The 22,680-nt window shown below is 43.2% G+C and overlaps 1 protein-coding gene across 3 annotated transcripts in view; it reads right to left on the bottom strand.

The window, feature by feature from the left end:
• The window catches only part of NEURL1 (neuralized E3 ubiquitin protein ligase 1), a 172,100-nt gene that overhangs the window by 70,940 nt on the left and 78,480 nt on the right, over positions 1–22,680 (bottom strand). The window lies entirely within an intron of this gene.

Raw genomic sequence — 22,680 nt, 5'->3', positions numbered from 1 at the left:
CATATAAATCGTCTTCCTTCTCCTGATCCTCACACAGGGAGGAGGAGAAATAAGCTGCAGAGTACCAAGAAAAATAGAGGTTTGGCTAAGCAGGCAGGTTGGAGAGGGACACCTTCAGGAGGAACAGACTGTGTGGAAGGGGGAGCTTGGCAGCGGGAAGCGGCTCACGTGAGCCTGACCTTTTCACTTTGGGCACTCTAATGACCCAGGACAGTGCATGCTGCCTCTTCCCACAGCCCATACTGGGTGGTCAGAAGATGACATAAGCTGCAGCAGCCCCGCAGAGAGAACCTCCTGAGGTTAGCTCCTAAGACCTGTTTATTTCGAGCCTGTCTTATGCCCCAAAGTACAGGAGGCTGAATCCTTTCCAGTATCACTTACTTTTTTCCAAACCAGCTATGTTCTCTTCTACCACCCCTCTGGAGCCCTGTTAAGCCCTTAGCTTTAGTGACACCCTGCTGATGAGTTCCTCAGGCTTCGCAGTATTTTGTAAGGAAATATTTCCTTTATCACTGCAAACATGATGCTGTTCACCACCACAAATGGCTATTAGCCAGAGCCAGAGCCAGCAAAAGTGGCCAGCTTAACCTTGCTCCACTCCACCTCCCCAGGTGGGTCATGTTGGTCTGTAGGGACAAGACCATTGACAGATGATCAAAGAAAATCACCCCAGCCTCTCTTTTGGCAGAAATTTTTCAGGCTGCTGGATCTCCTCATTGCTTATCTCTTAGCTGCCTCTCTGTTTCTGCTATATCCCTTTTTTATAGATAGGCTATCTAAAAATGAATACCTAGTGTAAAAACTTCCATTCCTAAATTTTTCAGCTTCTCTAAAATATATATGAAGTCACAGTCATTTCTGAAACAGGACACATATTGAGGGATATAATAAATTGTTTGAGATAACTAAAAGTCAAGGGATCCATAGAAAAACATGAAAAAAATTCTTTTTCTGGTCATTTCCAGTCTTGTTTTTTTTTTTTCAACACCTCTTTGATAGTTTCTAGGGTTGCATATATGTGAAAGAGAAGAAGCTACCAGTGAATATACACACAATTCATGCCAACGTTGCATCCTGATCTGAATTTTGTAGCTCAGACCTTTTGCTAGCAGTCACTCACCAAAAAAACCTTGTGCACCACAAAGGCACACTTATTTTAACCTGTTTGCCTATCTCAGTGCTCTAATTTTACCGAATAACTTGGCTGTGAGAATAGCTGCTGCACCTCTCCATAGGACATTGAATGGTTTTAAAGTGCAGTAATGGAGTCACTGAAACTGCCCACAGCTTTCAAAACAGGCTCTGATAACAACACCGCGTATGTCCAGAGCATCTGCTGGAGCAGCGTTATGGAGCTGTAGAGTCCTGCCTGACCCCACAGGAGGATGTTAGAGGAATGCTTATTTGCTGTGACAGTCTGGCATGGCTACGTGAGAATGGGTCAAACCCCTGCCAGACCAATGCCTGCAGGATGAGTGCCCCCCATACAGACAGCTGAAATGCAGGGCAACCATGCTCTATGGGAATGGAAGAAACCACCCCAGGATCAGCTTCCACAGGCAGATAATGCTAATGGGGAGGAAACCCCCTTTTCTCTTCCAAATGCTCTTACAAAGCAATGACTCCTGCATGATGAACACACTTGGGTAAGGACCAGAAAAGTTCTTAATTTTTAAAAGTGCAACTCTTTCATAATGGGGTTTTGCACCTTACAAATACTTGAAGAAGTTACAAAGCAATGGGTCAAATACAAAGGTTCAACTTTTCAGGGCAGCATGTCCACTCCAAAAGGAGGAGACACCATGCAACTTCAGATGGCAACTCAAACACCTAAGACTGGACTTAGACAAGGAAAGGACACTTTAGCAACACAGGCTGGTGAGACACATTGCTGTCCTTGCTTGGCTGACTAAAAATAAAATAAATGATCTGCTTAAACTTTTTGTTCTCACTGGGCTGGACCTGGACTCCAGTCACCTCCCATCCCCTTGTTTAAACTACTACACATTTTGACATCCTCAGTCTTTGCTACCAGCAATACTGGTACAATACAGCTGGGGCCCTTGCAGAAGGTTTTGATTTTTTTTCTTTTTGTAAAAGAATTGAGTGAAACTCACAAACCTGGAGTTTCAGCTGGCAAAATAAGCACAAATCCTCCTGATTTCACAGCAGCCATGCAAGACTCCATTCACTGAGTCTATCCCAGACTCCTCCTCTCCCACAACCTGACTTATCAGTCACCTACAAAGGCGAAGTGAAGTAATTGTTTGAAATGAAAATTGCAAACAAATAAGTATTTGAAAGAAGGCTGAAATCTGAGAGCGTGTTCAAGGGCACTGTAGGTTTCCTACTCCACAACATAACACAACTTCCTCCTGACAAGCAGGAATTGTAACAACACGCCAGGACTATGCAAACTGGTATCTTGTGACAAAAGTCACAAGAGCAAAATCATGCCTGACTGAAAACAGCCTCTGTGTCAAAGGGCTGCCAATCTAGAGAAGCACCATGAACCCCCCAATACAGCTTTCTAGGTTTCATGTTGGGGGGTCAAAGAACAGCATCTGCTCACTCTTACAGTTTTAGAGATTAGATAGAATTTAGTTTTCAATTCAAGCCCAATAATAGAAGCTGTTTGAACCATTCATTCAGTACTGGGTTTGAACCCTGAACACAGCCTGTCCCTAATACCATGACCCCCACCAACAGAGCAACAAAAGTGGTAATGTACCACTTGCTCCCCTGAGCCACAAACACATGGGATGGATCTTCTGAAACTTTTAGTAAGCCAAGGTGAGAAAGACGTTACATGAACTGCAATGTGAAGCACTCTGAATTGCTCTGTCTTCAGCGTCCCACTCCTAAGTGCATCCTTGTCGGAGACCTGTTTAAGAAAGCAGAAGATTGCCCCAAAGGTGGCACACTTCTCCCTCCGTGTGCATTAGATGTTCCTGGTCTCCTGGATCTCAAGGCCTGAGCAGCATCCACACACTATATAAAAGGCAGCACTGGATGTTCTCAGCTTAGCAAAATGCATCCCAAAGCCTGTTAGGGGTTTTCACCAGAAGCGTTCATGCTCTGCACACACCAGGCATAATCTTGAAGGCTTGGGATTTCTTAAATGCTGCAAGAAATGACTGGACTTAATTTTTTTAAAATATATTTTTCCAGTAGAAAAAGTCTCGATAGGCACCTATCAGAATATTGTCAAAACTCATTTCAGACTGAAAGCTAACTGGAAGGTATTTAAGATAAACTTCTTAGAGCATATGAAATAAGTGGCATTCAGTATTGAAAGAAGGATAAAAGATTTCAAAACAGAGCTCAGGGACTGACACGCAGTAGCAAGTGGGAACAACAAATCCCTGTCCACCTGGAGAGGAGAAGAGGAGAGGTCTGGGGTTAGTGACAGAGGTACCTGTCCTGCAGGTTACTGACAGTGAAGAGTGGACAGGGCAAAACACCACACCATGAAAGGAAAAAAGGGTTTCAAAATTATTACATTATCAAAAGAGGCTAACAGTGTTTTATCTGGCAGGTGGCCTTACTGTATATGCATTTAAAAGGAAGGATTCTGAGAAGGAAGAAAAGGAAACAATGTGCGAGTGTGAGGAATGCAAGGGAAGCCCTGCCCCAGGAATGCACACATGGTGCAGTAGAAAAGCCCTAGCCCTGAAAGAGTACTTGCACAGCCTTTCCAAAGCTGGATGGTTACTAGCAGCAGAGGGAAAAAAAAAGAACTGTGAGGTGAATGCTCATAAGCCTTGCTGCTTTTTGAGGTGTTCCCATATTTTGGGGAATTGTGACAGTGAAATAGTGTAACTAGTCACACTGATCCTTCATGTTTCCTAATAAAGTTCAGAAAGAGAAAACCACAATGAATTCGTTATGGTAGGCTTTGCAAATGGATTCTTAAAAGCACACTTCAAGATACAGTTTACTAAAAATAAATATTAGCTTAACACCAGTGGAAACTGAAAAGTGGTTGCAAACCTTGTGTTCTCACATGCAGCCCGACCCAGGGCATGTGCCCAGAAGAGAGGGAACCGCAAATTAATACAAATTAAAAACAAGGGTTTCTTCACTGCCTTTAAAAGCATGTTTGCCGTTCTTGAAGGAATAAGTAATCACATACCTCCAGTCTATATCCAACTCTCCCTGTGTCTAATATGATGATAATGACCCTACCAGATTGCTGTCACCACAGTGAACCACTCGTCTTGGCATCACAAGATGACGAGGAAACAAAGCTTTGCTCTTCTACAAAGACAGACTACATCTTCACAAGTGTTGGGGCATTCAATGATAGAAATGCAAAGGGTTATTTCTGGAGCATTGAATCCAGAACACCTGAAATTTTGGAGCATCTTGGGTTAAACTTTAGTGAATTAGGGACATATCTACAAGGTGGATCTGAGCCAGTAGGTCAGATCTAGCACTCCCATCCAAGACTCCAAAACAAGTCAAAGCCAAACCATAGCTTATTTTCATCTGTGCTATTTTAGCAGTGATGAGATGTATCAAGAGAGTAGGTTTGCACATAGTGTAAGATTTTCCACTTAAATTGCAAACTACGAGACAAGAGACAGGTGCAGACAGACCACATGCACATGAAAGGAGATAATACCAGTCAGGGTGGGGCTTGGAGTTGTGCTTTTTTTTTTTAAGCCTAAAAAGCAAAGTTGTGTTTAAAGTAACAGATCTCAAAGACATCAAGGGTAGTTTTACAGACATCTATGAGAAGGCTCCCCCCAGTATAAAAAGTGGGCAATAGGAGCCGGAGTTGATTGCAGGATGATCCACAATGGATCCATCTTTCAAACATGACTGATGGGTGGTAGTGAGTGGTTAGTTTGTCAGGAGCTTTCAAAGGGAAGAAGCTGATTTTCATTTCACAGAGAAAAATAAAACTAGTGAAAGAGATGCAAAAAGTGGCAGTAAGGACAGAGGGTAGGAAAATAGGTACAACAGGAGAAATTTGGAATAAATACAAGTGTGGCAAGACACTGTCAATGGCAGAAGAGAGAATACTGAGGCCTGCAGAAAGGAAAGGAAAGGGGAAAGGCTGTGTCTTGAAGGTGAGACAGATGCAGGCAGATCTGCAAGACTCAGGACACTGATGGTTTTGAGTGGATTTCGAAGGACGGGCTGAAACAGAGACTGCCATTCCTTCTGCCTCTCTGCTCAGCTGGGATGTCCATTTGCCCTCCATCACATGCAGTGCAGTAGCTGCAGAGAAGAGATGTTTCTTGTTCACCAGGCACTCCTCATGGAGAGGCAATAACCTCTACAGGAGTGCCAGGCAACTCCCTGGGCATGGGGCTTTTTTAGCAACATCAGCTGAACAGCACTGTAAGCACTTAAAAATACCAAGCATCACGAAGGTGGCTGATTATGCCCTTTTTTTGTGGAGAAAAGATTATATCAGAAGAGAGGCGTGTGTGAATATCTAAGTACTTCTACATGCTCGTAAGCCTGTCTAGAAGAAACCTGTTCCCCTTATAAATTAATTTTTAAACTTGACATCTTCAGTAATGATGCTGAGTAATCATTAACCATCCCCTGGTCCTTAATTAGGCACTGTTTACTCAGCATTTCTCACAGTCATTCACAGCAATTCAGTCACCGAGGTGGCACGTCATGGAGGACATCTGCAAGACCTCCAGCACGACTCTGCTTCCCGCAGGTGCAGCCCACGCTTTGCAGGCTCCCTCCTCACCCTCTCCCCATGCATATCCCCCCAAGCCCCCACAGACCGTAAGTAGGCTAAGTACATAAGAGCAGCAAGAGCATAAGTAAGCAGCCATATGCTCCTGTCTGCCATGTAAGGAGAGAGGGGGTGAGCATCCCCTGGAAAGATGCTGGGCAGCAGCAGGATGAATTGCCTCAGAAGGCACGTTCCCAAGGGTCCCGCGAGGTCCATGGAAAGGAGACCAGCCACTTCTCCCTACACTATCTTCTAGTAGCTCCTCTGATCCACAGCAGGAGTGACTTGCACAGGCCATATAATTTTTTTTTGAGAGCAGCAAGGCACTTTTGACCTTATTCTCTTTGCATCTTGATAATTCTTTATTATTATTAATAAGGCATCATAAGTTAAATGTTGTAAGAAATAAGAAGATGAAAGTTAAAAAATGGTGCTCTGGAAGCACCCAAGATCTCATTCTTGATCTAGAGTGGTTTTGTTCTGCTGTGATCAGGTCAGGTTTGTCAGCAGTCTAACAAGAGATGTAAAAATGTATTTATGTCTTCTAACAAAAGAAAGCAAGATTAAGTCCAGTTCATTTTAAGATTTAGGGATGTTTTAAAAACTCTGTTTATCCTTCTCTTGCAGATGCACAGTTTGAGAATCTTCTTTGCTAATATTTGGTGCTTCAGGAGGAGGAACAACAACTTGACCAGGATGATGGCTGGTCTGTCTGTGATGCAGAAAGTGGGACAGAGGGAGGAAAAAAACCCAGAACTTTCCATGCTACCTCCGCTTGATAATCCTTATCTCCTATACTTTATAAAATAAGCTATCATTTCTTCTCCGACCCACTGTGTCAATGAACTCGTTACCTGCCCTAGCTCATTTTCCAGGAACTGTCCACCTGGGACAATCTAGTGAACTCTCCCACCTACTGTAAATCCAGTTACTCATTTTCTTAGTATAGACCAGCACTATGCACAGAACATTTTATACCTGTCTTAACACCACAGATTTCCTCCTAATTTATAATCACTTAAACTAAGCCTAAACACATACTGTAGACATTTAACTAAGAGCGGTGCTGCTGAGATTAGGTCCAACAGCACCCCCGCCCCTCTCCCTAACCTGGTACGAGCACACAGAGAGGGCAAATTCAGCTTCTGCCCTCACCCATGTCCTGCTGCGGGTCTGCCAGGAAGCCAATGGTGGCTTCGCATGTGCTCTCCCCAAATAGCACATCCCCTTACCCCCACCAGAGACAGGTGCCTGTGTAGACAGGTCCCAAGCTACAGTACAAGTACAAACTTTGCATTGGTTTTGAACCAAAGCCCCATCCTCACAAGTCTAGTGTTTCCACTATAGTGCTAGCTGCACACTGCTTTTTCCCTTCCCCTCCTGCAATACCAGGCACAGCTGTGACGAACAGCTAAACTGCTGCCCCAGAGGTAGCACTGTTTCACCGAAAAGCCCACAGTCAGCAGAGCAGCCGCTCTCAGAGGGTTCATGACAGTTCATGCTGCAAAAAAGGTAGCTACCTAAAAGCAGAGCCCAACTTCAAATATTTTATGGCCACGTAGTATTTCCATGCACGACAAATCAATGTAAAAGATGTTTTCTTCAAGGGGCCTCATGTAGACTGTGTTTTTAAAATGCATTCCCTTTGCTAAATATAAATCAGTAAGAGTTTTTGTTCTTCCAAAAGATTAACTAGCCTTAGTATTTTGGGATCTAATTCTGGAATACTTGTACATGTGCCAGCATTCTCTTCCAATTTAAATACAGTTTAATGGAAAGTCTATCCTGGGCACATTTTCCATATACGTGTAATAGCTTGGAAGTCTGAATATTGAGAGTTCACCAGAAACAGAAGTAACCTGTCACGGTTAAACCTTAGATATTTATCAGGATGAGGGGGAAGGTGGGAGCAATGGAGAGCAGGAAAAAAGCAAACATCAGAGTGGTAGAGAAAAGCAAATGGACCTGTAGAACCAAAATCCTAGAAATGGTAGAAAGTGGTGTAACCTACCTAACAAAGCCATCCAAACTCAAGAAGTTATTGTCCTGAACTCAAGCCCTTGAGTCAGCTGTGAATCATACCTGCATAAAATAAAAGATGTGCCTCTGGACTCAGGATGCTGAACTGGGCCCATAGCAGGCTACTCACACTGCGTATTTACAATATAATGAGCTAAATCAGGATGCTGTTCCTTATACTCTAGCACCAGTGGAAAGAGCTAAGATCTTAAAGGGGTAATGAAGAGCATCTCGTCTGGATCAGCTGGAGGATGCTTTCCAACTGCTCTACCATTCATCCCACTACATGAGACTATGCACTAGGGATGCAGAACACAGTGGCCAAAAATCTCCTGTTGTTTCTGACCTCCCATACCCAGAGTGTCTTGTTTAGCACAGCTCCATTATCAGAGGCTGTTTCTCACCAAGAAAGACAGAAGCCCCATACCAGAGACACCATCCTGTAATTCTGTGATTCTATCTTGCCCTCTCCAAAAATTTTGGCTCTGCTAAGTGTCCCTGGAATGAGGCAAGTGAACAATAAAACCTCGGAATAGCACTGGCGCCCTAAGGTAGGACAGAAAACAGGAATATCTGCAGAGACAACATTTTCAGGAAGGTGGCAGGGGTGCTGGACTTGTATTCATAGCTCTGGGGCAGAAAACAAAGACTGCTGGAGGGATGCCTCTGGAGAGAGCCCAGAAAACACTCCAAGACAGGGACAGCATCATTGATCTCACAGTAAACTCTAGAGTTGCACTAACAGAAATATCCCTGAGATTATAGCAATTTAACCCTCAAATACCATGAGTTCCTCAAAGCCACAAAAGGTTTAGAGATCAACAGGCTAGGGGAGCTTAGATAAAAGCAAAGAGCTCTTTCCTCAAGAGCTCATGGGCTCAGCCATGCTGGGGATTCAGCATCTGCACATCCCTCGCGCCTTCCCAAATACCTATTTCTGTGCACGGCACAGGTATGCCCAGCACAGCCCCAATGTGCTCCTGCCTTACAGTACAGCATGTTATTAAGGCATAATATTCCTTTCAATTCAGAAATATTGTTGACAACTTTGGACCACAGTTGTGAAACCACCAGTGGGTTCATTGCCTCTTCTGCGTTTTGCTGCTTGAGTTTATATCAAATATCACATGTGTATGCTCTCACTTTAATTTAGCATCTGGATGGGTCAGGATATATATCCCAGAGCCTGTCCTTCTACTTCTCCTCTTACCCAGCTGGACAGCGTAGATTATGTTTATCATTCAGTACCACGTACCATTAAGTTTTAAGCCATAATACCACTTCTAAAGAACCTCAGGAAGCAGTTTTTTCTTCTATCATACATGACATTTACCACTGGAGTGTGCCTTTTTTCCCCAATATAAACCATCCATTTAGAGTCACTTTGAGGTACTGTAAAATTGGGTAATTTTATGTGTAGTCTTGCTTAAAAACACAGTGCTCAAGTCATACTTGTTTCACACTCTTCCTCCTGAAGTTCTCTGCCATTGTTCTTTGTAGGGTCTCTTCAGAGCATGCCTGCCAGAAGCAGCTCCTTACCCCATCTGTATTTAAAGCTTAACAAGCAATTCTGAGATGTTGTGATTATTTTTCTGGAGCCCCAGTGGTGCTTTGCTCAGAGACTCCTGTGCCCTCCTTTCAGTAGTTTAACCATGCCTCCTCCACTAATGTCTGCCTGGAAGCGTGGGTAAACAGCTTGTCTCCGAACCTAAAAGCCAGGGCTCCCCTTCCAGCAGAGCAGCCCGCGGACACCCTGAGGTGACAGCATGGATGAAGAACAATGTCCATTCACAGAGGCTTCCTGTGATGAAGACCTTCCACCCCTCAGTGGAGGCACCAAGAATTTCCAGACCACTGCCGCTCCAGTTCTGCAGCTGCATTGCTCTCATCAACCTGGGCTCAGGTAACGCAGGCTGACCTGTGTTACCCCAGGAGCTGGCAGAGCAAGCACTTACTCCTGCTGCCTGAGGACAATGTTTGCCAGCAATGTGAGCAGGCTTCTGAATCTTTTGCAAAAGCCTTCTGGTGTTGACGTCTTAATACTCAGGTCATTGCTTCTTCCTTTCTGCAGATGGGTGGCTGTAGATATACTGTCACCCAGTACATCTTCTCTATGTCTTTTTTTTTTCTGTTTTCATTTCTTTCTGCTCAACTCAAAATTCCCTTTTCCAGCATGAGAAAATTGCACTGCTCACCTTGTTGTTAGTCAGTACAGTCTCCAAACTATTTCTATCCACATCAGTTACCCAAATATCAAAGATTTTCATTCAATATGAAGTCCAAAAGCAATCCTAAAGGAAAGCCCTTTAAATATACATCTGATGAGGGTCTCCTGGCTGTAAAGTTTCTGCCATTGTGAAATGGAATGTGAAATTTCTTTGCTTACAAAGGGAAAATGCACCTGAAATTCTGGTCTTGCTACACTTTGACTAGACCCAAAAGTTACTGATTCCAGTGGCTTTTTTCCTGACTATGTTTTGCAGCAAATAAATCCTTAAAGTATGGGGTTATTAGAGCTAGAAACTTATCGGGCAGGTAAAAATTTACTATTGCCTTTACTATTTGGCCATGCTTAACATCCTCTTAAATGTTTCAGGATTACAGGTGCCATGTACTTCCTTAAATTCTTCCTCCCCCATTTCTCTATTCAAATCCTCCTTTCCTCTCTCCCACCTCTCTCTCTGCCCATTTCTCCTTGAGGAAAACTCACAGAACACACAACCTTCCTCTCTGCTTGCTTTACCATCCCTTCCTCTCCAAAACACCCTCCTCCTCCTCTGCCTCCCTTGTCAGAAGTATTAAAGTTTCTCAGCCACTTCCCTCTTTCAAGTCTTCCACTTCCTTCACCAGCCTCACCTTATCCAGCACATTTCTCTCTCACTTAGGTTTAGTCTTTATTTTTTTTCATCTCTTGCACTCTCCTGACTTGTTCTCCTCAAGACAGACATGCTTTGTATCTTCTTATTTAAAAAAAAATAAATAAACAAAAAAAAAACCCACCACACTACCACCCCTCTCCTAAAACATAACAGAGGCTCCCCAATGTCACAAAGTTACGATCAACTGGATTTATTACAGTAGCACCCTCTAGTTAATCTGTAATATATTCCTGCAAAGTAATTTGCACTGGATACTAAATGAGGTTACAGATTTTGTCATCAAAATGGTATTTTTTTCAGGTGCATTGCTGGTATTAAAGCATGGGAGCTCCACACCTGACTCCCACCATCAAGCTGTTAAACTTCCAGCCTACCTGGAGAGCTGGCATGAGAACACAGGAGTAAAGCTGCCAACCCAGTGCAGGACAGCAGCCCTGCTCTCCAGCAACTTCTTGCTGCACAAACAGAAATTATAACCAAGAACATTTGCCCGGACCAGAGAGGTCTCCAGTAGCACTAGAAGTGTTAACTGCTACATGATTAAAATATTATTTTTCTCCAGGCAAATAATTTAAGTACTGCCGAGGCAAAATGAGAAAGGGCAACAATTCTCGCTTTGCGCAAGAATTTGGCCATCTACGCATGCATTCCTTCATTAATCTGCACTTTCTGTACCATAGTCACAAGTGGAATCTAAATAACTGACTTTCACACTCTCATCTGGCTCTGCAGCACATCTCTTGCACCAGTTTAAACATCCTCTACCAGTAACTAACCTTGTTTCTTTAGCAGACCAGCATCTGAACCTGGACCATTGAATTAAAACATGAAACTTTAACAGCCAGTCAGGGCATAAAGTTACAGTTTATTTTAACAAAGATAAACAGCATCCCTGGCACTTATTCCAAAGAAAAAGCATGAATACTGTTCCATCACCCTTCTTAACAATTCCCATGCCAGGCCCATGAAGTTATTACTTAACATTTTGCTATAAATAGCTGCTGGAGTAATCCATACAGGAACTTGTTTTCCTTAGCATCTGCTGCAACAGGTCAGCCCGTAAATGACCAAGGGTGTTGAATCCTTATTGCCTGAGGACAAGACCATGTAGAGATGTTTTATGTTTTTTTAAAAGTGACCCTACCCGCTAGCCACCCCCTCGTGCTGAATCTCGCAAAGATAGAAAGAAGAGATGGCTCTTGCCCCAAACAGTTTAGTGTGCATATAAGAAAAGAAAGAGCAAATAAATAGGAGTTAGGCAACGTATAGCAGGTGACTCAGGAGGAATATCATGAAGATAAAAAGATGACTGCATTTCTAAATAGCTGAAGGATGAGAGATGTGCTAGAAAAGCAAGCCAGCTTGGGATAGGAACAGTACGCTGTTTTAAAATTCATGCAAAAGGGTATTTTTGCATATTGGGGTATTGATAAGAGCAGAAAGAGGAAGAAATTTGATGTCACACAATTCACAGTACTGTTCCTGATGTAGCCACATTCATGGCATGACTGCCTTGAAGGTCATGTGTGAAGAGGAAACGAGCCTAGAGGGCTCAAGGGGCTTTATTCTCTTCATGGAAAGACACCTACGCTATTTCAGAAAAGCAAGGAGCAATTAAGTGTGGAGGCAAATTCATTCATCCATTTTCCTTGCTCTTTGTAGCTTGAAAAATTGTGGAAAATCCTTTAGTCTTTGTCCAGCTAAGGGGCATTTTTTCTGATAACAGAGATCACTGGATTTTCTTTTTTATATATATAATTGCACCTGCTTCTCTAAGCCACAGCTCTAAATTATAATTTAATAAGGACCACACTGCATCCCTGACAGATGCTCCTTCCTGCCAGCACAGAGAGAGATGCAGCTGTTGAACTGGAGTCTGCAAATACAGACCTCTGGGCCATGGAGCATTTCCCTGATTAGTTTTCTGCGCCCAAAAGCAGATGTCAATGCATAATCTGAACCTACTGCTGTAAATACAGTACATAGAGGAAAAACCCAAAATATTTGTCATCAAACTGAAGTTGCACAAATCCAAAACTGCTATCAATCTTTATTTTTTCCCAGAGGGTGCTCTGCAAGATCACTTTTCTGGAGCACTGAAGTTATTTAAGGTAGCTTGCCCATATTTACACTTTATTACAGCTGCCCACACAATACTACACACCTCCTCCTGCAACAACTGAGCCAGCAGTACCAGGCACATATGTGTCATAAAACTACTGCTTCTGCCACACACTAAATACCAAATGGTTAAAATCTGCCCACGAGAGTTCAGACACAGATTTCCCAAAGCACAGGATTAAGAGAAGGTGGAAAGTGTATATTGTCATGTATTTATAGACAATGAATCTCAAAAGATTGCAGTCACCGTATGCTAAGGAACTTCTCCTTCAAGCAATTGCCTGTACACCAGTCAGTCTGAAGCTGCAGTCAGCTTGGGATGAGGCATGACCTGGAGTGCCCCTGAGCAGCTTTGCAGTATGAGGGTTCAGAGAAGAAAGGTCTCTGAAACTGTGGGATAACTCACAAGTGGGTAAAGAGAGCTTAGGTAGTCACTTTGCAGATAATAGGATAGAAACATCTTCCAGCAAAATGGCTGGGGTTACCAGATCTCTGGTGAAGAGCATTCATCTCTGAAGAGGTACAGAAGAACAGCAGTCGTCTCTTGCAAACACGCTGAATGACTTTAGCACTCTTTCAAATCTATTTGTAGAACACTTGAAGGATATTTCTTTGCATTTTATCCTTTCTACCACGTGAACAGATAGCCTGAATGTTTTATCCTTCGTATGATAAATGCCACTGCACATCTGCCTAGGAAGGGTACAGGGAGCTGTAATCCCTGCATCTCCATTTCAGGAATTAATTTCTAACATGACGCAAGATCTTCTACTGCATTCCAAAGACAGCTTTGTCCACTTTCCCACCTAAGCCTGACTGCTAGAAGCCATGCACAGAATAGCATAGGCCAAGGAGGGTAAGATAAATTTACAGTCAGTAACCATCCAAAATCCAAGTGATGAGATACAGACACACAATATCTAGATATTGAATCACTCACCCTTGCTCAAGCAATACAGCCTTGGGCTGGAAAGAAAGGAGACAGGTTGTCCAGGAACCTTGTCACAGCCATGCCACTTGATCAAGGTCTCTTCAGCCAGTTTTTCAAAGCCACTGAGGGGCAGAGGGATTAAAAGTAGGAGGACAGCAACTCCTACCATGCTTCAACTCCATATGCATATGCGATGGACTAGCACCCATCAGGGCTCCTGAACTCACATTCCTCCTAAATACATTGCTTAACTTAGAATCAGAAGACAAGAAGGCAGCACAGGTGATGGTCTCTTTCCCTTTTGAGATGAAAAATCAGAAGGTGGTTCTGAACTAGTTTAGGGTAACCAGAAAATAAATTGAGCCATTTTCCTTTTCCAAGTTACATGAAATTCACAGCATCAGTAATGCCTCTGTAAAAGGAATTAGATTCTTAAGGCTCTATTTTATATCTGATAATCTGATTCTATTTGGTGTGCAAAGACACAAGTCATTTTGATCTAGGATGCTTCAGTACATTATAGGCACCCATATATTTCTATCTTCCAGACAGACTTTTCTTTTAACTTTTTTTTAAATCTCAGTCTCTTTGTAAGCTGCTATTTTTTTAACCTTTGAAAAATACTGATTCTTAACAATCCTTATGTCTCCAGTCAGTCTCCCAACAGCCCTAGAGAAAAGTAAGGTTTTATTTAAAGTACTTTTAGTTGAGTCAGTGAATATTAGAGATAGACAAATCAGAGCTGAAGTTGTAGCTTCCAAAAATCTTCCCCCAAAAGCCCTTTCCCTTCTTCTTCCTCCTCCCAAAAGCTAAAGCGAATGAGACATTTCTGTCTGTCTGTCTTCTGACTGAAAGCCTGATCTGTGCAACAGAACCTAAAATTCAGGATTCATTTCATTCCAACACCGTATCCCCAACACCCTTGCCACCAATTTGCCATTTGGCCAGTTTTCTAACATTTAGCTTCTCCAAACAAGGAAAAGTAAAATCATGGAGACATTTCCCTTAAGCAAAAAATGTTTACCAGAAATCTTTACTTCACAGCAGCAACCAACCTACAGTGCACATTGCATTTACGCCAGAGCTGTGACGAATGCCTGTTGAGCTGCAGCACTTAAACCACTTGCATTTTAAACAGCAGATTGCCAAGTGATGTTAATTATTTGGGAGGTCTCTGCTCCTAGAAACATAAACATTTCTTTTTATACTGATCACATTTTCTTTTCCATGTGGGGCTTCCAGCAGAGACTGAAATTAAAATGGCTTCTTTGTGTGCTACGGCATGGTTTATGGCTCTATTCCCCTTCTAGGCTTGCAAGCAGCGGGTAGCATCACACCAGGGCCCTGCACAGCACCTTCTCCATCTTTGCTTTGCAGGTGGAAACCTCTCCACAGGTGAGAGAGCTCTCCCAGGCTCAAACCCATCTACCCTCCTTGAGGCTACGCAGCTTCCCCCTGGCTGATAACACAGGTCTGGGACTTGCAACAGCCTGAGGATCACTTGAACTTCATAAAGCAAGCCAAGGGCTCAGTTGCTAGGATGCACCACAGGGAACAGAAGAGGAATAGGCTCTTGCAAAAGTCAGAGTCAAAAAAAAACCAACCTCCAGACCTGCCAAGGTGCAACTCAAACATGGGCACATGCTTCCTTCAGACCACCTCCTGGTTCAATGGGCACTGCTTTTGAGGTTGCAGCCTCAGTGCCTGAGCTCTGCTTATGCCAGGCCACAAGCCTTACAGTTCCTTGAAAAACACGTTTTCAGTCCTGCCCTGCTATCTCACATCAGGTTCTGCTTTCGCTGACAAGTCTATTGGCCAAAAGCTCCCAATGTTGTACCCACGCAGTGCCACATGGCTGCACAGCAAGGTGAATCACGGAGGAAATATGGCAGCATCAGCCAGAGAAAGTTTCATGAAATCGCAGCAAACAAACCAAAGGCTTTACCCTACAGCGAGACTAAAGCTGACGTTTTCAGAGCCCCATTGAGCCATCTGCAAGTCAGCCAAGGGCACTTCCACTTCACAGCTCTGTGTGCTTCAATCCATAAGGATTTCTCTCCAAAGGTAGTCAAAGATGGGAACAGCCTCTGCTATCCAGACCTTTTATAAAGAAGTCACTGAACATCCCTCCTTCCTGGGCCAAGTGTTGGTTCCTTTACTGTTCTCCAGACTTCATCAGCAAAGTCTGATGTAAGCAACTTCTTGAGCCCTGGGTGCTAAACCAGCGTCTCTGTGCAGGTCACCTCATGTGGACCAGCATCACACAGACCCTGTGCAGAACTGCCATATTAGGTAAAACATGAAGGGGCAAATTCAGACCATGGATACTTAGTGTTTCTTGACCCCTCCATGCTTCCCCTCTGTATTAGGGTGTATTTCCTAGTATAGGCAGAAAAGGATGTAAACCAAACCACAAAAGGAGCTGATTTTCATAGCAAGGGACCTTGCTTTATCACAAAAGCTTCTCAAAAAAAGAGTGATTTTTAATTTGAGGGAGAGAGCAAGAACTCCAGATTTCTGCTGATGCTGGCTGTTGGAAGGGAGGCAACCAGGAGCACACTGTTTACATTCTGTTCCATGTTCATTTATATATTGGGCTTTTATTATATCCCCTTCTTACTATTTCCTTTTTTTCTTTAAAATAAAAGTGCTATCAACATTTCTAACAGGAGAAATATATTCATGCATCCCAAAAATTACCATGGCGCTCTCTGAGCCCACCCCCTTTGCTGTGCTGTTGGACCCATGGTAAAACTAAGATAAACCAAAGGACTCATCTCCCCAGTCCCACCAAATGCAGTCATCTTGAATGTTGTTTTTAATGCCAATGAATTACAGTGTCCCTTCACGAGACAATCAAGGACAGAGTCAAGGAACAGAAATACCAGTGAGAATAACTTGACCAGAGCCACAGAGCAGGCAGTTCCAACTCATTTTGGACCAGCTTCACTGAGATAAATATGTTTTCAAAGCAAAACACTATGATTTAGAGGGGGATAGATGGGGAGAAAAACAAATGGACAGCACCACCAATAGGGATCGACCCTAGAGCAAAGCACAGCGAAAGGCAGGGCTGCAGCATATGTTCTGACCGTGGGCACTCCTACCACAAGGCTTGTGGCTGGCAGCCACACTCCTATTTAGCCTCTGGAGGACAAGATCTCTTCTGACCTCCAGCTTGGTACACTGCTGTACCATCAGTAACCCTTGCCAGTTCCCAAGGGCAATTGATCAGGATCAATTCTTTGCTTTTACTTTCCAGGAAACTCCCTTTCCTTTAGGTTTATCTTTTTTAGATCAATCTCAATGCAACCCTCTGCACGTATGGATCTCATTTATGTAAATTTCTGTAATAAAAAGAAAGCAGGCCTATCAATTTTGAGATTATATGCCTAGAGACTGCCTCTTCTTGATTCCTGCTGCATGTCAGGAATGGTAATTGTGTTTGTTTTTCAAATTTATTTTATACTATTAACAATATGAATCCTCTGGCTGTGGGAGCACTTGTTTTGATTAAGCATGCAAATGGTTCCTGGGACATGTCAGGGGATCCTACAAACCTTCCTGAAGAGACACCTGCTACCTCTAAATTGATTGAATGATAGCTAAACATATCATCCATAATTCTTAAGAAAATAAGAGTTAAGTAACAAAGAGGTGAAGAAGTATCAGAGGTAAGAACACTTCCACGTCAAGAAGGGAGAGGATCAAAGAGGAGACAAATAAGACAACAAAATCTGACAAACATTCAGTCCCTAGACCCCACCAGAGCAGAGCATTAAATCAACAGAGAAAAGCTAACAGGAAAATGCCATGAAAGCAAAGGACAAAATGAGAACAGGGACTCTCTGCTCTCACCACTTGTAGCAAGACCCCTACAGTCAAATACTGCCACAACGAATGAATGCTTTTCACAATAAATAGAACAGTTTTCAAGTATAAATGTGGTTACCATAAAATCTCTATGTATGGAGGTACTACACACTTCATTTTCAGAAGTGTTGTCAGCAGTAAATACGCTTTACTATCAGTCACCTTGGGACGCTGGCAGGTGACCCACAGGTCAGATGCATGAACTGAAATAATCTCTGGGAGCCCCACTTTTAGCAAATGCCAGCACTGCTTTGGCACCCTGCCCAGGGTCTTCTGCACCAGTTAATCCAACCCTGAGCAGGATTAACTTCTCATACACACACACACACTCATTCACTCTCAGGGTTATACACCAATCGTGCTGAAAGCAGAGTGAGTTTAGAAAGAGCCTTTTCTCCCTAGTCTCGTATCAGTTCTCAACAAGCAGCTGCCTGCAGAATATAGGAGATGTTAACCCCCTTGTGAGGCTGATCCCATCACCAGTCACTCCATCAAATGAGAAGTTACCCCAAAATCTAGACAATAACTTAGATAAGAATACAAAATAATACAAATTTGCAAAGAAATCTCGCTAACATGAGATAAATGTTGTCAGGTCTTAATTATTTTCGCTACTGTTTCCTATTTCTTCTGGGATATTTGCAGTTTTAATGAGGTGTAAGAAGTTGGGAATTATTAAACTGGAAGGTGTGCACAGCAGTGTGCATTTGAGTACAATTCTGTTTAGTGATATTAACTGCAAGGGTGAAATGCAATATTTGAAACCATTATTGCAGTATAGGCAATGAATACACAGAGCGAGGGGAAAAAAGCGTGGGGCTGATTTCAGCACTTGCATATAGATATACCATTCACTACGCTATAAGGAATTAAAAGAAAGCTAAAAACAGACCTCTATTGTGCAAAGTAAGAATAAATGAAGTTGTATACATAGCTATTTTACACTAGGGAAATGGCCTCCACACTCTGCTGTTCCCCAAAGCCCTACAACAGCAGCTCAGCAGCTCTCACTAGGGCTGAGGCCTTCCACACTGCACCCGAATATCCTGTACCTCTTGCCAACACATGTAAGCAAGACCCAGAAATTCTTCTCTGGGAGAACAAAACGTGGAGGAAGGACAATGCCAGTGCTTCACACCTCCTTTGCACAGGAATAAATGACCAGCCAGGTGCAAGGAAGTCTATGCAAAATAAGATCCCGATGAAATGGGAAATGAATCCAGAGAGCCACACAAAAGCCTGTTGCCATGCAGCATGGATGGAGTCCTGCTACACCATAACTCCTGCTTCTTTCTCCCTTGTTGCAGCACAACCACGCAGCTGTGGCTGCATTGCTCACCAGGCCTATATACATGCGGTAAGGGGAAAATCCAGCCATGCACAATACTTACGTGGGCCTCTATATACCCCACACAAAGACACACGAACCATTATTTATATTGTATCACAACTTACACAGCATCATCTGCAAGCAGCTTAAAAACTCAGCCATACAAACTGAAAATCCACCTGTCAATCAGTACTGCTTCCCAGGCTAAAAAGCTGACGTGCTCTCACTAGGGACTTCTTCGCAATTACATTGATGTCATACAATTACAATTTGGAAAATGTGGCACAAGATACCTTTTTCCCTGCTCCTTATAAAAATTATTCTTCCGCAGAACACTGATGAATGCCTGTGACATGTGAGTAATTAAAGCAAAAATAAAACAAAGCTCTGCAATGAGGGACTTATTAGTAATTATGACTTGTAGGAAGGAAGGTTATTGAGCAAATGTGCAGGTACACACAGACACACATAGGCCCTGCACATGAATTAATCCACTGTGGGCACTCTCGCTAGTCAAAAGCCCTCTGAAGAGACGTGCACATGTTAATCACTAACCCCTGCATCTCTACATACACTGAATCCCTCTCCTAGCACAGTGCAGCAGCTTCCTTGGGTAAGCCATCACTTTATGTTAGTTTGGTTCTGAGTGAAAGAAATAAAAAATAATCAGGGCTTTCTTTCTCACACAGAAACTCCTGATTTTGGGCCCCTAAAATTAAGAATAGGGTCTTCCGCAAATAGCATCTCACTCATAGCCATAAGGAAGAATTAAAAACTAATGCAGCAGCTGAGTGTTGAATCAAATGCATAACAAGAACATCCATATTATGACATATGCATCTATTAGAGATATGTTTGAAGCATGATTAGCTAGGAAGTAATAATATAAATATTTAGTAAGCTCTGCCTATGCTATAGGAATACCATGGTACAGTGTCATTCTTGAAGACACTAGCCTCAGATGAACCACAAGCAACCATATTAACATTTTCTGGTTTAAATATTGTTAAAGTAAACACCCACATGTATAGATATTACTTTTAAAATAGCACATAAACATCCTGTTCATCAAGGTTGTGTTACCTTTTATCTTCCTATTTTGACTTCTCTTTGCATGGAGAGCTCTGGAAAGTACCCCAGGACTTCTGTGGATGGCAGCGAGAAAGGGAGGGGGAACAGGGAAGAGGAGCAGAGGCCATCACGGTGCCAAGCGCAGGGACATAGATGAAGACTGCGCAAGGGTGCTTTGGCAGCGTATGCTGTTTCACAGAGAAGATGATTGACCAGCTCCCATGTCCCAACATATCAAGACATCAGATATCCCCTTTCAAAAATAAAGGTCCTGCCTTTCGAGGCACATGCCCATTGGGGTTTGTTTGCTAGCAAGGAACGATATCGGAGGTGGGTCTCTCCCAAGAAGCTCAGGCAACTGATGCTTCGGTGCCCTTGGTTCAAAGCTTATTATTCCTCCCGGTCACGTCAGGTGGGAAACTTTCCTTCAGGCGACTTCAGGGCCCATTCAGCCCACCAACTCCATCATTAGGCCAGACTAGTGTGGCTCTCCTGCACTGCCACTGTATCAGTGGGAAAGCAGCATTTTCGCTCAAGGAGATGCCTGCCCATGCAAGCATGCCTGTAGCTCACCAGATGGCTCAAATAGGATTGACACAGCACTGGCTTACTGGGCTTCACACAGTAACCCCAAGAGCAGTGCAGGTCCAGGGACATCCGGTGTCACCACCACCAACCACCATCCATAAGCATCATGCTTCACCCACCCACGGCCTTCCCTGGGCCAAAGGATGCTGAGACTCCTCTGCCTGGCAAGAATGCTGTGTGACTTGACTTTGCTGCTTGAAAGCAGATCTGTGGGTGAAAGAGGGTAAAATGATGCCAGGTGCTCCTCATCATGATACTGTGTATGACTACACCTGACTGCTATAAACCTCTGTCCTTAAGTCAGGGCATCCACAGTTTTTAAACATCATCACCCTGATTTTATGCTTTTTTTGAAAGGATGCCTCCCTCATGATCTACTTCAGTAGCTTTTATCTCAATCTACTTTTCTGACCCTGCCAAGGTCAGAGTGGGCCCCGGAGGAGGCAGGGACCCAGCACACCACTCTGGGCACACATCTCAGAGAAACTGGCTGCCTCCCCAGGACCAGGCTCAGCAGAGCCACAAGCAGCCAGCCCGTGCAGTATCTCCCCATGTGAGCTAATTTTCAGCGAGGTTAAATTACTTAGGTACTTGTGAAAATCCCAGCCCATCCTTGCAACACAGAGAGGTTACCAGAAATGTCTGGAGGACATGAATTTATGCTCTACCTGAGCTTTCTAAAAACAAAGTATGTCAGCCCCCAGGGCTGTCAATACTACTCCTTTCAGTATCATCACATTCATTTCCAATTATACTTCAGAGAAATGGATAAGGTTTCAGTTCTCTTTCCCCAGCTATTTTGAGACACATCTGAAACTGAAATAATCAACAGAAAGATGGAACTGGAAGAACGGTAGCCACAGACAAACCACAAGTGCAGATGCAGTGTATTTCTGTTAAATGTGCTTTGTTGCATGACTTTTTATTATTTATTTTTTTTATAATATAACACATGGCCTTTTTTTTTTAAAGCATCGCTGGGCTAAACACAGCAGTGCATCACCTCTGATTAGAATACAGCCTGTAGTCCCTCTGTATGAAGAGGGGAATTTGACAGAGTTAATTACCCATATCTCCTCATTAGTTTCCCTCTCCCAACAAAATTAAAATTAAGGAGAAGCATGCTCGCTGGAGTAGAATTGCTGAAAGGCAGAAGTTGCAGGATTACTGTGCAGTGCACTGCCGGCTGCAGGCAGGAGAAAGCCCCAGCAGGAATGCCAAGTCCCTGGCACACACAGGAAACATACATAGCTATTATTCTTTCCCAGCCAGGTTTTTTCAAATTCATTCAAATAATGCTTCAAAGGGGAAAAGACACTTACAATCGCAAGACAACAACCAGACCTCTTTTTCTATGTTAACCTGTCAGTACTGTTATTCCACATATTGCAAGTGTATCATGAGAAAAGAAATAAGGTCAGACCACAGATGAAACTTCAGAACACAAACACTGAACAAATAAAAAACGCTACTGGGACATGCTTGCTAAATATCTTTAGGTAGAAAATCATCTACTTTCTAACTCTGTCCATTTGTTCCTTAAACTATAAGGTTTGGACTTGGTGGAAAGTATTAAAATCATCAGGACTGTAATGTGAATACCCACAGCCTAAGCATATGTGTCTCATGCCCCTCTATACAAGAAAGGATACAAGCTACTCCAGGCCCATCCAATGCTTTACCTGTGTCTTTCATACACATATTTGCTATTGTAACAAGGAAGCGTCTCTGAAAATACACTCACACTGCACTGAACATACTAAGTCAAAAGTTAAACAGAACATTTCAGGGCATAGGTAAGTTTAATATTAAAGGAGTGCAATACTCTCACAGAAGTATTTATGGTGTGAAATTTGCGCAGACAGGGACATGGCTAGCATCGCACGTTGCCCACAGATTCAAATTCTGTTTTAAGGTTGGCCTGTGTGGGATATTCCAGACCCTTTCCAGCTCTCCCCCGCTTTACATTACCCAGCAAGCGCAGACGGCATGCTGCACTTCACAGCTTCGTCTTCGCCTAGAATCAGTCAGTTCAAACCAACGCTCATTCCAAACCATATCAATTTAAAACGAAGTAAACCTGAACTTATGTTAAGAAGAAACTGCTGGTGCAAAGGAAGGATAAGGTGGCTGTTTTGGGAGCCTACCAAGGCACCTTCCA

Source organism: Phalacrocorax aristotelis, chromosome 12 (genome assembly GCF_949628215.1).
Source record: "Phalacrocorax aristotelis chromosome 12, bGulAri2.1, whole genome shotgun sequence".
Taxonomy (NCBI): domain Eukaryota; kingdom Metazoa; phylum Chordata; class Aves; order Suliformes; family Phalacrocoracidae; genus Phalacrocorax; species Phalacrocorax aristotelis.
Note: the sequence above shows the minus strand (reverse complement) of the source record. Positions and strands in the feature narration are given on the sequence as shown.